This window comes from Candoia aspera, chromosome 7 (assembly GCF_035149785.1).
Source record: "Candoia aspera isolate rCanAsp1 chromosome 7, rCanAsp1.hap2, whole genome shotgun sequence".
Lineage (NCBI taxonomy): Eukaryota > Metazoa > Chordata > Lepidosauria > Squamata > Boidae > Candoia > Candoia aspera.
This window is the reverse complement of record NC_086159.1, coordinates 67,333,511-67,348,337: the sequence shown is the minus strand read 5'-3', so window position 1 is coordinate 67,348,337 and position 14,827 is coordinate 67,333,511.

The window sequence follows — 14,827 nt, the reverse complement described above, 5'->3', positions numbered from 1 at the left end:
TAGAGGTGCCAGTTCACTGTCTGGTAAGTTTTGATCTGATAAACAGATTCTGTGACTAGCCAGGGCTGCACTTTATTCATACCCCTTCAAAATCCCAAGGAAGGCTACCTCAGCCTTACAAATTTGTGATTCCCTTCAAATGTGGCCTGCAGGAAGGAAGGAAACATTCCTCACCAAGTGATTCCAGTCTCTTGTTTTATGCAAAGGCAGGCTAAAGCATCCACCTCCGTTTCTTTTTACTGATTGCTTCTATATTACCACATTTTCCTTCTGTATATTCTAGAACAGTGTTTTTCAAACTTGGCACCTTGGAGATGTGTGGACTTCAACTCCCAGAATTCCCCAGCTAGTATGTTTTAAAACCACTTTTAGTGGCTTTGTTGCTACACAAGCATTGGTCAACCACCCACCTCAGTGGAAGGAATGTACAAAAATCACTATATTTGCTTCAGAACAGACTCAATCCTTGCATAAACCTGTAAGCAATAACTTAATTGTCACAGGGTGCAAGAAAGGAGATTGAATAAGAGAAGGAAAAAGCAGGTAACCATAACTATGTTTGTCTCTGGCCCTGCTCATCTTCACGTACAATGTTTATGAGAGCATGAGAATCAGGCCTAGGCCCATCTAGCCAGTATTGTCTCACACACTGGCCCATCAGTCCACAAATAGGAGATCAAGGTGGTCCTTGTTTCCCTTGCTGTACCCATGAACCTCTTATGTAGAGGTGAACTGTTCCCATGGCTGGAGACTGTACCCAATCATCAGGGTCAATAGCCAGTGATAGAACTGACCGTTAGGAATTTGTCTAGTCCCTTTTTTAAGCCATCTAAAATCTCGGGCAACACCACATCTGCTGCAGTGTATTCCACATTTTGTGAAGAAGTATTTCTTTACAGTCTTAAATTCTAAAACATAAATCTAATGGAAATGTTTCTCTTTACAAAAAGAAGTAAACTTTTGCACTGAATTAAGTGACTTGAGCAGATATACTGCCTGACACTTTTTTTCTCTTGGTTTCTTTTCCTACCTTTCCTCCAAAAAATTTGGCCTGGGACTGACCTGTACCTCACATGGAAATCTTTATATACAGTCCATAAAATGTAAATACATTTAGTCATGAAAACATGAAGCAATATATTCAGCCTTTTTTTTCCAAATAAGATAGCTTTTTAAAAATTCCACCACTGGGCAGCATAAATATTTGTAAACTGAACATGAAAAGAAAAATAGTTCTCCATGCTTCTGAGCTAGTTCAGAACTAGAATTAAAATGCAGAAGGAACTAGGATAGTTTGGAGGGGTTTTTTTCCCCGCACCTGGGGAGAAGCAACGTGGGAAATTATTCATTGTGAGAAAATTGCTTTTTGTTTGCGAAGCAAGACACAATGAACAATTTTAACAGCAGGCTAGAACAAACCATTTTACTAAATATGCCATAGAATAATTCTCAAATCAACTGAGCTCCTGATGTAGTACAATTATCAAAATAATGACAATACATTATGAAGATTATTCCTGATAAGCACATTTGTGGCCATGCTTAATGTTTCAAAATTTTAAACACCGTGAACAATCAGAGCATCAGAGGCTCAAGTTACCAATCAAAAACACTGTAGAAAATGGTCAGTTGCATCTCAGCAGGGAATGTTGGTTTCAATTGACAATAATTGGCTGTTGTCAATATTTTTCTGAATATTCTTATTGGAAAGTCCTGTTAAAATCAGAAGGACTGTCTGATTTTAAAAAAATGTTGATAGGAATGTATCACAAGAAAGTATCACTGGATTAGTTATGATTTGAGGTCCTTCAAATCCGAGATAAAAAAACTGAATATAAAGCTAATAATTCTTGTGGTAAAGATTTAAACAGGTGGTTGTCCCTTGACACCACATGGAGTGCATTAAATTGTAATTTCATCAGACTTTGACACCCTTAAAGAAACCCTTGCATGTTCCTTTTTAGTGCACGCAACTCTTTGCAAAGCACTATTGAAATTGCAATGGTCACTGAAGTTCTTGTAACTTCAGCTACATGGCATATATCAACTTTATTCTAGATGGAGATCAGACACCTTCAAAAATTAGAATATTCAGGCTGAATACTGTTTTATCCCTTAATGTATCATCAGTAAATGCTATATATGACAGCCAGCATACTGTAGAGATGACAGTATTGGACTAGGACCAGCAACATTCAAGTTCAAGTCCATTTTCAACCATAGAAGCTCATGGTGACTTTGGGCCAGCCATTTTCAGCGTAACCTACTTCAGAGCCTTGTGTACGCTGCTCTGAGCTACTGGACAAAAGGCTAAATATAAATCTACTCAAAAATTCATAGTTGCTAACTTGAATTTGGAATTCCACTACAAATTCTTCTATAATGTTTCCATGAATTTGCATATATTCCAAAGTAGTAACACTCAAATATAATGCCACAAAGTACACAACTGCCTGAACCTCAAAAAAGTCCCTTCAGTATCATGTAGGCCACAAGACATAACAAGATAGCTACTTGTCTATTTTTAAAAACAGTTTCCTCCTTCATTACAGCCAAATACAAATGGAAAATAAAGTTCTCAGCATTTTTAGTCCTGGGAAGGAAGTATGCAAATTAACTTCCAACAGCATGTGATGCACATTGCTTACTGAAACATAAACAGGTCCTGAAACATACAAATCTAAAAAGAAATGCTTATTGTCAGGGTCTGAAAGCCATAAACAAATAAGAACAGGTAAGCTGTGAACACAGCTGGCAAAAACCCAGGATATTAATTTAAAGTCTTGTGGTTACCAAGTCACAATTACACACAAATGCCTTAAAGAAACAATACCATTGTTTGAAGTGGTGGAAACACTCAACCAGGATCTGAGTTCAAGCTAAAAATGGTTTGCTAGTTCAGTTAGATGGTAATCAGCCACTTCTGAAAGAAATTGTACTCCCTGGGGAGGGATAATTTAGGGCAGATACGAACATCAGATACTTCTCTGAAGAATCAGCTCCCCACTGTTCCCATGACAACATCCATGTTCAAGAGTTGAGCCTTCCCCACCATTCTGGTTATGAATGAGTTACCTGAAATCAGAGAAAAGCCGATCTTTCATTTTGCACTGCTGCAGTTTGTGGGCAGGTTTTCCATCGCCTCACCATCTCCTGGCTCTGATCTTCAGTGTCCTATTCTAAGTGCCTGTCCTTAGACATTATTTAGACTGCATCTCCCCATTTCTCCCATACTGGTCCCCATAGCAGGCTACAACCATGGTTGTAGAAGCACCTGGTTGCAAAAAAGACCAACATAGCTTGCAAGAAGCTTTTAAATATAGGAGGAAAGACAGATCTGCAGTCAGAATGCTTTTCCTCATAGCAACAATTTAGGCTTTTTGTAAATGAGTAGACATATATGCATAACATGAATTAAAAGAGAGGAGCTGATAATGTATTATATTTTCTTTTTGTATGGAGTGGGGGCAAGGGGACTTCTGTTGCTGTGTAATCTGTAATTTAAATGCTGTAAATTTTAATAATCTTAAATGCTGTAACTTAAGAGGCAGAATGATCTTTTTTAATTGTCTTATTGATTTTTTAATTGTCTTATTGATCAACTGGAGGTGAGCATTGATTGGTTCTTGGTCTTCCTTGCAGGATCTCAGGGAATCTCAGCATCCCTCAGCCCAGATGAAAATGGTCAGCTTTGATTACTTTGAAGCTATTAGAGAGTGGAATGGCATTGGTGTGGAACTGTTCTTAGAGGTCTTGGTGACTTTTAAGGAGTGCTTGTCCATTAGTGTTAGTTGGAGAGTGTCACCTGTGATCTTCCTTGCAAAGCAATAATCTGTCAGTAATTACTGATACTCTGATAATGTTCCATCTGCCTTAGATGTAGTTTAGACTCCAGAAGTTTCAGGAAGTGCAGAAGATAGTGGACGAAGTTGGATCTCTCACCATTCTTAAAAGAACTTCTGATGTTCTGATGTGCCATCAAGTTGATGTTAACTCTTAGCAACCACATAGATAGATTTTCTCCACAATGATCTGTCCCAAGCATTAGAGCCTTCTCCAGAGAGCTAGACGTTTGCATAATGTGTCCAAAGTAGAATAATTTGAGTCTGATCATTTGTGCCTCAAGTGAGAACTCTGTTTGTTTTTTTTCAATGGTTCATTTATTTGTTTTCTTGGCTGTCCACAGTATTCTCAGGAGTCTTCTCCAACACCAGAGTTCAAAAGCATCAATACTCTTTGTATCCTGTTCCTTCAAAGTCCAACTTGCACTTCCATAGAGTGTCACAGGGAATACCATTATTGCACTGTTCTGATTTTTGCAGATATAGACACATCACAACATCCTAAAAGGCAGCAGCTATATACTATTTCAATATCTTCATTCTTAATTCTAAGGTTAATGTCATTGGTTCTTTATATTTAATTTAAGTCCCATTTTTTCCCTGTGCTCCTTGGCTTTTGTTACCAGAACTTTCAGGTCGTTTGTATTTTCAGTTATCAAAGCAGTGTCATCAGCACAGTGCAGGTTATTGATGTTTCTTCCTCCAATTTTACAAACAGGCTTATTTTCTTCCAAATTTCTCTTAATATATATTCAGCATATAGGTTGTATAAATAAGAAAAGAATATATAGCCTTGTGACAAAAGGGGTATCAGTGCTGCAGAGGAATAATTTAAGGAAAAAAAGATAACTGCATATGTGATGTGTGATGTTTTCACTCCATTGAAGAAAGATGTTGGCACGTTTCTTCAGTGCCGCTACAAGCAAACTGAAGAAATGTAGGCCTGATACAGGTAGTCCTCATTTTACAATCACAATTGGGACTGGAATTTCAGTTGCTAAGCAAAGTGGTCATTAAGTGAATCTGACCCCATTTTATGACCTTTTTTGTGGGAGTTGTTAAGTGAATCACCATGGGCATTAAATGAACCAACTGGTTGTTAAACGAATCTCATGGTTCCCCACTGATTTTGCTTGTCAGAAGCTGTCTGGGAAGGTAAAAAATGGTGATTACGTGACCATGTGATGCTATGACAGTCATAAATGCAAACCGGTTACCAAGCGCCCAAATCATGATCATGTGACGGTGGGGACTCTGTGATGGTTGCAAGTGTGAGGACTGGTCATAAGTCAGCTTTTTCAGTACTGTCTTAAGTCCGAACTGTCACTAAACGAATGGTTTTTAAGTGTTTTTTTTTTAATTGTATGGCATAGCAGTTCGGTGTTCATGCTGCTTTTTTCTTGCTGGGAAATCCTTGTGAGGTCCAGCAGCCAGATGCGTAGACTATTTAGCCGTGACAAGTCATGTTGCCTGGGGTGCACCACAAGGAGGCTAGTCTGAGTTGCACTGAGTTGGGCTGAGAGAAAGTGACTGGCCCAAGGTCACCCAGCTGGCTTTCACGCCTAAGGCGGGACTAGAACTCACAGACTCCTGGTTTCTAGCCCAGAACCTTAACCACTAGACCAAACTGGCTCTCTGTTTTTTAAGTGAGGACTACCTGTATATTAATCAAGTAGAATTGTGTAATTCTTGGTATTACAGAGCAGATAAAATTTGTTCTATATCTGTCATTTCTTCAATAACATCTTTTGGATATAGTCGATCCATAGAAGCAGACATCATTACTGCCATTGTTGATATTGTGGCTACTCTTTTCTGATTCCATTCTTCAAAAGTCTCCTTCAGTATTTTTATCGTCATAACCATCTTGCAGGCCTGTATATTTATTTATTTATTATTCAAATTTCTATCACTGCCCATCTCCCCCCAAAAAGGGGGATTGTGGGTGGTTTACAATAAAATTATCCTTTTAAAAGCATCAACATATAAAATTACAGAGTTAACAACCAAGATACTAAAATAGTAATATATCCTTTACCTAAAATCTTGTCCCCTCTAGAGTCCGGTTTTGTTTGTACTTTACAATTAATTCCACAATCTTATTGTAAAAGTTTCAATATTCCAATTTTATCTGGATGTTTATTTCAGGTTCTTTAAATTCTTAAGCTTATGATTAATTTTTTCTTTTATTCAGGATTGAAGGCAAACTCACCCGGCATTTTCAGACTTGTTGTTCTGAAGGTTTCTAATAGCTTAGAAGTAGTTAATGAGCAATTTCTGAAAGTGATTAGAAAGTGAGGTTTGCATACTTAGTGTCCTTTAAAAGTCTCTGCCACTGTTTTGAGCAAGATGGCTAATCCCGTCATCTCCTGGCACTCAAACCCATGGAAGGCCACTGTCCTGTGGTCTCCTTGTGGGGAGCAGCTGTCCAGAGCACATGTAGGCAATCTCCTGTCCTTTCCTTAGCCAGAGAGGTTCCAAGGTACTGGTCTACTCACTGGTTCCTTGGTTCTTTGCTGCAGATGTCAACTCTGCTTTCACAGAGCTATCTTCAGTTCGCCATACCTCCCCCAGAAGTCGCCAGCATTACAAAGCAGAACTAAGTCAGTATAATAATTAACATTTCATGGCTAGAGAATTTTGTTTTTTAAAATTAAAAATTGGGGTGAGGAAGAATATTATAGCAATGTTGCATTGCTGAATTGCGAAAATTAATTCAAATTCAAAGAGGAGATTCATTATGCTAAGAATTAAAATGACCTGTTCCAGAGGACCCCTACAAGAAACATAATCAAAGTTCAGAAACAATTAGATGATTTCTATTATCCATAATCATTGGGGGGGAAATAGTTTAATGACTTGTGAGTAATTTCCATTTTTTTCTTTGTTTCTTCTATTCCCCTTAGCTTAGAGGCTTGTTCTTCCCACAGAGATGGTCTAGGCAGTTATACTTTTCCTGGAAAACCAGAAAAGATAGTAAAAGCCTGGAGGTGAAGAGAATTCATGATTCTCCTATACTTCTTTAATGCCTCTGGTTGATTGGTTTCAGGGGTAATGATTTGTATGATTGTGTAGAAGGATATATGCTGTTTGCAAAAGAAATGGAAATGTGTAACCCAGCAAATGGCCTTAGCTTTATTTTTGAAGTACCCAGTCAAGCTAGTCATTTTGGCTGTTTGCCTACATAGAATCATATGACTAATGAAAGTAATGAAAGAAAAGTTTCTTCTTTAATTGAAAAATTATATGTTCTATGTTTCTGAAATTGCACCGTGGCCCACATAGGGGCTTTTCTGTAAAACCCTGAAACTTGCTCATCAATTTTATTTATTTATTTATTTGTTTGTTTGTCATGTTTTTATTACTGCCCATCTCCCCCACTCAGGGGACCCTGGGCGGTTCACAATAAAACAGTATAAAATACAGTAAAATCAGAATAATATCAATAAATATACATATAAAATATTAAAAAATCCAAGTGATTTATGTACTCTTGGTTGCTTAATATAGTATTTAACCTATAACTTGCTAACTATTTTGTAGCTTTGAATTGATCCTAATCAAATATTTTTAGTTCTAGTGGAACAATGCAGCTAGAAACATTTTATAACTGCCTGATACACTTTAAGATTATTTTTTTCTGACCACTTTCATCATCTTCTGGAAGGCAGTTTTTCCTACATGGTCATTTTCATAGGCAAAACAGTCCTTGTGCACATGTTGTAACTACAGGTAGTCCTTCTTTAGTGACTGCCACGTACAGCGACCATTCGTAGTCATGATAGTGAAGAAAAAGTAACTTTGCAACCAATCCTCACATTTACAACCTTCACAGGTTTGTAAAGCAAAGGAAAGCTGAAGTAAGATCATAAGCACAGTCACCGTTTCACTTAGTGACTGCTTAATGACCAAATTGCTGGTCCCCATTGTGGTCACTAAACAAGGACTATCTGTAGATTAAAAGAACATCCTTTTAATAGGCTTGGCTCTTACTGTCCCTCAGACCAATGTTCCTGATTCTTTATGATTCTTTGTCCCATTTTGCAACATTCTGCCACTAATAATTCTTGAGAGCTGGTGTCTTATAGGGAAAGACAAATTTTCCTATTCATTAATTGTGTGAAAGGTGAAAGGTCCCCTGTGCAACCACTGAGTCATGTCTGACCCTTTGGGGGGATGCCACTTTCGTAACATTTTCTTGGCAGACTATAGCAAGGTGGTTCGCCATTGCCTTCCCCAGTCGTCACCTTCCCCAGCATGCTGGGTGCTCATTTTACCGACCTCAGAAGGATGGAAGGCTGAGTTGACCTGAGCCGGCTACCTGAGAGAGAATCCAGCTTCCGCTGGGATTGAACTTGGGTCGTGGGGAGAATTTCGGTTGCAATACTGCTGCCTACCACTCTATGCCACAGAGGCTGCTCATTATTCATTAATTAAGGTAAAGGTAAAGGTTTCCCTTGACGTAAAGTCCAGTCGTGTCCGACTCTAGGGGGCGGTGCTCATCTCCGTTTCAAAGCCTTGGAGCCGGCGTTGTCATAGACACTTCCGGGTCATGTGGCCAGCATGACTCACGGAACGCCGTTACCTTCCCGCCGAAGCGGTACCAATTAATCTACTCACATTTGCATGTTTTCGAACTGCTTGGTGTGCAGGAGCTGGGACGAGCAGCGGGAGCTCACCCCGCCGCGCGGTTTCGAACCGCCGACCTTCCGATCGACAGCTCAGCGGTTTAACCCGCAGCGCCACCGCGTCCCTTCATTAATTAGTAATACAATTAATTCGTGATAATTAAAAAACAAGATTCTGGTCCAGTTTTTGAGAGTCCTGGATTGAAATCTCAAACCGGTTATGAATTCACTGCCTCGGTTCTCCAAGTGTTGATTCTAAATTAACAAAGCTAAACTAACAAAGTACTTTGCTGAAGGGTCACAAAATTGTGGGAGATGCTCATTTTGCCTGATTGCAGAATATGAGGTGAGATTTACCTATAAGAGAATGGATTCTTTTTTTTCCACTTTCCTGACAATACAGAATGAAGATAAATGACTGTGTGCATTTTCCAGGGTGACTCTGTCAAGACTTGGAGCAGCCTCGCATTAGGAAGTGTAAATTGGTTGGATGTGGAGTGTTGGGCAAAAGAGAGTGTTGCGTTTAAGGTGCAAAGGAAGTTGCAATCTTCTAATATCAATGTATGTTTTTTTTACTGATCGTATTCACATGAGGGATGCCTGAGGAGTGTTGGAAAACGAACTCTTGCAACTTGTATGTGCAATGAAACAACTGTGGACGTAATCATATTACACATCTGTAAATTTGGCATCTATTTATTCCCACATAGATTGTAATCTGCCTAGGTTATTGCCATTGTGAGAAGCTGTCCTGGAATAAGGGCAGTACCACTATAACTGTGTACTATGCTTTAGGCTCCTGAGCAGGCTCCTTAAGAGAAGTCCTTGAGATCAGACGGACCTTGGCAACTCTTGAAAAGCAGTTTTGAAACTAATTTGCCCTTGGATGGCAGTCCATTAGGAAATTCTAGGGCTGAAAAAAGGCAATAGCTAACCAATTCTGTAATGTTACCAAGAAAACTAATGGTTGTATTCATGAGATCAACAAGAGTTGATCACTCAACTCAACTCAACTCAACTCAACTCAACTCAACTCAACTCAACTCAACTCAACTCAACTCAACTCAACTCAACCCAACCCAACCCAACCCAACCCAACCCAACCCAACTCAACTCAACTCAACTCAACTCAACTCAACTCAACCCAACTCAACTCAACTCAACTCAACTCAACTCAACTCAACTCAACTCAACTCAACTCAAGCCTTTCCCTCCTTGGGATCATATGTTGCAGATCAGGAACACTTCCACATAAAGTTTGTGCATCAGTTCAGAACTGGCTCTGGATTGTTCAGTTGTGTGGTAGTGGCCATGTCAATTTATTGCTGGCTCAGTTTGGGTGTATCTGAAATCACAGAAAAATTGGTCTTTTCCCTTGTCAGTTTGTCAGCAATCTCTTCTTCCACTGGTGGTAACTCTGGTCTTGTAATGGTATGTGGAAATGACCTTGAGAGGTGAGGGGAAGAGATGCTGCCCAGGGAATGGTCAGATAAAAGGAGGAGGAGCCCGCAGCTGTGTAAAGGGAACAGAAGGGATCTGCCCTAACTTACCAGGCTGTAAAAAGAAGCGGTGGAAGATTTGTACTTTCAGACTTGTAAGATTTTGTTAATGTAGCCTTACAATAAAGTAGAATAAGATCATCTTGTTGTGTTTCTTGTCTGGTCTGCCTGAGAGGCTGACAGGTCTCACCTGACTCCTGGCTCTTTTCTTTCTGCCATAAGCTGTTCAATCACTGTAACATTGCTTTCTGTGTTTCTAGTTTTACAGAAATAAGAATGCCCAAGATTAGTTACAAACTGCTTTTAAAGCTTTGGGGAGTAGAGTTTATGGTTGTGTGAAGTATCCCAAGCCTAATCCAATGAGATTCTAACCAAATCTGTGCAGATGTAATAACTAAATTTCACAACACTGGAAAACTGAAGTAACTTTCAGATACAGGGACAGCCAAATGGCAACTTCCATCTTGATGGAACATGGCTAGTAGCCGTGTTTAAACTATGTGATCAATCAGTACTCAAGTCCACAGCTCTCATGCTACTGTGAGTATACAGTATGTAAAGGTACCTGGTGCACCTAGTGAATAATTAAAAAACAAAAACAGAATGTTGAAAGCACACATAAGCTAGTTACTAAATTGGGAGGAAAAAAATGCTGGCCAGATTCCTATATGCCCTGGCTTATATTTTGATTCCAGAAGATGAGACATGTTGTGGAAATAAAAATATTAGCTTTATTTATTTAAGATAAATATGGAATGAAAAAGATGGGAAGAAGAGCCTCCCCAAACTTATGTCTTACAGAGATGTTGGGATTCCATTGTGTCTATAGGCCATGTGACTTGGAAACATGGAAGGCTGAAATTTGACACACATGGCGAATTCCAGGTTGTAGAAAGTTGTTTTATGGAACCCATTTACCCAGATTAGCCATAACTTCTATCAAATTTCTAAGCATGCTCGGGTCAAATGCAAGTCTGTCTTTGCTCAGTAGAATGTACGTCTGATTAAGTATGTATAGAATTAAACCTGTCACTACTCGCTCTAGTGCTATTAATTTCAGCCACATCTAACTTTTGATAAAAATACAAAGAATAAAATGGCACAATCCAGATTTCATGCAACTCAAATGAAATACGTGATACCTAACAGCTTGCTAAAGCAGTGTGGGGAAATGAAATCATTAAAAAAAACTCAATAGGCTCATTTTAATCTAACTACATTTTATAGTCAACTGTGGTTGATGCCAGCAAAATCGAAATTTGTCCATTTAGACAATGTGTTTTAATTTTAATAAGCAGGTTTAGATTGCTGAAGCTTGATAGCCTCTGGTAAAACTTTCTAGAAATCTGACAACTGATGGTACAACTTCTCTCTTGCAATTATAAATTAAACGTTTCTGTAATGGTTCGTTGGCCAAAATCATCTTGCTCTTCACTCAGAATGTCCATTCCTTAAAATTCTGATAAATTAAAAGTGATTATTTAATGATTAATTACTCATAGAACCTGTGCAGTTTAGGAGTAAAAACTATACTACATATAAGAAATGAGCCAAGATGTATTTCTGAGCCCGATGAACCATATACACATTCTTTTTTTTAATAAGAATTTTATTAAGTTTCAAGCAAAGCTAAAAACTACAGAAAAACAAACAAACAAAAACTACAAAGAGAAAAGAGAAAAAACTAAAAAAGTGTAGAAACACAAGAGGATTTTTTTTCAAAATTACAAAAAGAGGTGACTTCTGACTTTTTAACAGCAAGGATATACAAAAATTTTCCATAATCAATCCCTTACTCTATATAAAATCAAAATAACATTATTTCTATAAATCATTCCATTGGCACATTATAAAAATCACTAAATACAGTTACTCCCTCCCCTTATACTACAAGAAAAAAAAATTATATAAACCTCCTAATCAACCCCCCCCCCAAAGATAACATTTATTTAATTATTTCTTTCCTACTACTATTCTATGTACGATCTATGAGCCAGGGCAAATTGGATGTGGTTATTGGTGAGATGTCAAGATTAAAGATAGACATTTTGGGCGTCAGTGAACTGAAATGGACCGGAATGGGCCACTTCACATCAAATGACCACCAGATCTACTACTGTGGACAAGAGGATCACAGAAGAAATGGAGTAGCCTTCATAATTAATAGTAAAGTGGCTAAAGCAGTGCTTGGATACAATCCAAAAAACGATAGAATGATCTCAATTCGAATTCAGGGCAAGCCATCTAACATCACAGTGATCCAAATATACACCCCAACCACAGATACTGAAGAAGCTGAAGTAGAGCAGTTCTATGAGGATCTGCAGCACCTACTGGACAACACGCCTAAAAGAGATGTTATTTTCATCGCGGGAGACTGGAATGCTAAGGTGGGCAGTCAAATGACACCTGGAATTACAGGTAAGCATGGCCTGGGAGAACAAAATGAAGCAGGACATAGGCTGATAGAATTTTGCCAAGACAACTCACTCTGCATAACAAACACTCTCTTCCAACAACCTAAGAGACGGCTTTATACATGGACTTCACCAGATGGACAACACCGAAATCAGATTGATTACATCCTTTGCAGCCAAAGGTGGCAGACATCTATACAGTCGGTAAAAACAAGACCTGGAGCTGACTGTAGTTCCGATCACGAACTTCTTCTTGCACAATTTAGGATCAGACTAAAGAGATTAGGGAAGACCCAGAGATCAGCTAGATATGAGTTCACTAATATTCCTAAGGAATATGCAGTGGAGGTGAAGAATAGATTTAAGGGACTGGACTTAGTAGATAGGGTCCCAGAAGAACTATGGACAGAAGTTCGCAACATTGTTCAGGAGGCAGCAACAAAGTACATCCCAAAGAAAGAGAAAACCAAGAAGGCAAAATGGCTGTCTGCTGAGACACTAGAAGTAGCCCAAGAAAGAAGGAAAGCAAAAGGCAACAGTGATAGGGGGAGATATGCCCAATTAAATGCAAAATTCCAGAGGTTAGCCAGAGGAGATGAGGAATTATTTTTAAACAAGCAATGCGCGGAAGTGGAAGAAGACAATAGAATAGGAAGGACAAGAGACCTCTTCCAGAAAATTACAAACATCGGAGGTAAATTCCAGGCAAAAATGGGTATGATCAAAAACAAAGATGGCAAGGACCTAACAGAAGAAGAAGAGATCAAGAAAAGGTGGCAAGAATATACAGAAGACTTGTATAGGAAGGATAACAATATCGGGGATAGCTTTGATGGTGTGGTCAGTGAGCTAGAGCCAGACATCCTGAAGAGTGAGGTTGAATGGGCCTTAAGAAGCATTGCTAATAACAAGGCAGCAGGAGATGACAGCATCCCAGCTGAACTGTTCAAAATCTTGCAAGATGATGCTGTCAAGGTAATGCATGCTATATGCCAGCAAATTTGGAAAACACAGGAATGGCCATCAGACTGGAAAAAATCAACTTATATCCCCATACCAAAAAAGGGAAACACTAAAGAATGTTCAAACTATCGACAGTGGCACTCATTTCACATGCCAGTAAGGTAATGCTCAAGATCCTGCAAGGTAGACTTCAGCAGTTCATGGAGTGAGAATTGCCAGATGTACAAGCTGGGTTTAGAAAAGGCAGAGGAACTAGGGACCAAATTGGATAATGGAAAAAGCCAGGGAGTTTCAGAAAAACATCTATTTCTGTTTTATTGACTATTCTAAAGCCTTTGACTGTGTGGACCATAACAAATTGTGGCAAGTTCTTAGTGGTATGGGGACACCAAGTCATCTTGTATGCCTCCTGAAGAATCTGTATAACGACCAAGTAGCAACAGTAAGAACAGACCACGGAACAACAGACTGGTTTAAGATTGGGAAAGGAGTACGGCGGGGCTGTATCCTCTCACCCTACCTATTCAACTTGTATGCAGAACACATCATGCGACATGCTGGGCTTGAGGAATCCAAGGCTGGGGTTAAAATCGCTGGAAGAAACAATAATCTCAGATATGCAGATGATACCACTTTGATGGCTGAAAGCAAAGAGGAACTGAGGAGCCTTATGATGAAGGTGAAAGAAGAAAGTGCAAAAGCTGGCTTGCAGCTAAACCTCAAAAAAACCAAGATTATGGCAACCAGCTTGATTGATAACTGGCAAATAGAGGGAGAAAATGTAGAAGCAGTGAAAGACTTTGTATTTCTAGGTGCGAAGATTACTGCAGATGCTGACTGCAGTCAGGAAATCAGAAGACGTTTAATCCTTGGGAGAAGAGCAATGACAAATCTCGATAAAATAGTTAAGAGCAGAGACATCACACTGACAACAAAGGTCTGCATAGTTAAAGCAATGGTATTCCCAGTAGTAACATATGGCTGCGAGAGCTGGACCCTAAGGAAGGCTGAGAGAAGGAAGATAGATGCTTTTGAACTGTGGTCTTGGAGGAAAATTCTGAGAGTGCCTTGGACTGCAAGAAGATCAAACCAGTCCATCCTCCAGGAAATAGCCAGACTGCTCACTTGAGGGAATGATGTTGTTGTTGTTTATTCATTTAGTCGCTTCCGACTCTTTGTGACTTCATGGACCAGCCCACGCCAGAGCTTCCTGTCGGTCGTCGACAACCCCATCTCTCCCAGGGACAAGTCCGTCACCTCATTATATGGCCAAAGTATTTCAGTTTTGCCTTTAATATCATTCCCTCAAGTGAACAGTCTGGCTTTATGAGTAGAGGCAAAACTGAAATACTTTGGCCACATAATGAGAAGACAGGACACCCTGGAGAAGATGCTGATGCTAGGGAGAGTGGAAGGCAAAGGAAGAGGGGCCGACCAAGAGCAAGGTGGATGGATGATATTCTAGAGGTGACGGACTC